This window comes from Scylla paramamosain, unplaced genomic scaffold (genome assembly GCF_035594125.1).
Source record: "Scylla paramamosain isolate STU-SP2022 unplaced genomic scaffold, ASM3559412v1 Contig57, whole genome shotgun sequence".
Taxonomy (NCBI): Eukaryota; Metazoa; Arthropoda; class Malacostraca; order Decapoda; family Portunidae; genus Scylla; species Scylla paramamosain.
In genome coordinates this window covers 247,501-249,414 of record NW_026973722.1, presented here as the reverse complement: position 1 = coordinate 249,414, position 1,914 = coordinate 247,501, and positions in this window count along the sequence as shown.

Below are 1,914 nucleotides of genomic sequence, written 5' to 3'. Positions count from 1 at the left end.
TCGTATTTAATGTGTATTGTTTCCCAAGTTATAAAGCCACTTGATCTCATAGACAGCTTCACACACACACACACACACACACACACACACACACACACACACACACACACACACACACTTAAGAGGTCGCAGGGTGTGTAATCTGCTTGCCTGGCGTTGAATGGGAGTGAATAAAGAAGTTCACTGGGGTGGCCATTTATCACTGATTGTGTACGTCTCTCTCTCTCTCTCTCTCTCTCTCTCTCTCTCTCTCTCTCTCTCTCTCTCTCTCTCTGTTTTCTTTGAGAACAGTATGAAAGATAAAAATTATGAATTTTGTAATCAATAACTATTTCCTTCCATCAGAGTTTTCAAACTACTTTTTTTTTTTCATAGTCATCCCTTGTAGACGTTAAGAGGATGTGTGTGTGCTCGTGTTGCACAACATAGCGCGGTGTATTCAGTGGCAACAGTTTTGCATTCATAGAAATGAAGAAACAGAAGGGAAGGAAAAATATTTTAGGGTCTCGAAAAACACAATTTTCTCGATGATTTACTTAAAACTCGTGGTGTACTCGTACTCGTGGTGTACTCGTACTTGTAGAAAACGCACTGGAGTTCCCGACGAGAAGAACCGCGGTGGAAGTTCTGACGAAGGGTGGAGGGCGTCGGTAATTTCCAAGCAGTCCAGGATGTGTTAGACTGGCCGCAGTGGGTTTGGATTCAAGGCGAAGCGGAAACCAGTGCTTCTTGTGTTGGGGAGAGAGGAAGCCGCAGCGGGGAGTGTGTGGGCGAGGGCTTCCCCCACCGGTGTCCGTTACAGCTGCACTGCATCGTGGCTCTCCCCTCGCTGTCAGGGAGAAAATCCAAGTCTGGGAGTTGAGAAAGTGAAGACGAGTGGAAAGAAAGAGGCGATGCAGTATTTTGCAAGGAGGAGCGAGCACACAGCCACGCCTCTCCAGCCCTCGCCTTGCTTTGCTGTGCTTTACCACGCCTTCCCTCACTCCCTCACTTCCTTGATTCATTACAAAACTCTTCCACACCATTCCTCCATCATTCACGAATCTTTATCGTACCACAGCATCCTCTCGTCTCCAGCCATCTCATGCTACCATTGACATTCGTGAAAGAAAACCAATAATTATGAAAGGATTGCGTAGAAATGTGCAGCCAATGTGCAATACATGCATCATAAGCAAACGCCTTTCATTATTGGCTAAGCAGAAGATCCCTTGGTACATGCTGTGGAGAAGATTCAAGATATATTCCTGAAACGTTGCTTCCAGCCGGGGTTGGTGGCGCGGCCCTGTAATCCGGCGACGCGGAGGCTTGGCCCAGTGGACGGCTTGAGGCGAGGGTGGCTGCTGCGGGACTCGCCATGTTGAGTGGGCGTCCGCACTAAGCTCGGCATCAATATGGCCGCCCCTGGGGAGCCGGGGGCGTCCAGGTTGCCTAAGGAGGTGTGAACCAGGCCAGGGGGGAAACCCAGCAGCCAAAAGCACCCGTGTGGAGCAGCAGTGGGATCGCGGCCGTGAGTGGGCGGCGCGCAGTAGCCTTGCCAACACAGGCGAACCTGGTACTTTTATTTTATTCTTCTCATTTTTGTCTACCATTGTGTAAGAAGACATTCTTGTAAGACATAACAACAGCTACTTGTATGTCCACGCGTTATTCACTCTTCTTCACCCTCTGCTGTGGAGTTTATTTTTTTATCGTTACTTCAAAGTATCGAAAAATATGTAATTACTTTATCATTCACTTGCCCATTGAAAACTCACCATACATCTGGAATATTAATAGTGGAAAGATTAGAATTACCAGTAATAAATTGTAACACTGCTTTCTATACACGTGCGAAGAGGCATCATAAAATAAACGTAAAAGATAATTGCAAACCAAAACAAGAAATAAACGTTTGTACTTAATTTTGTGTGG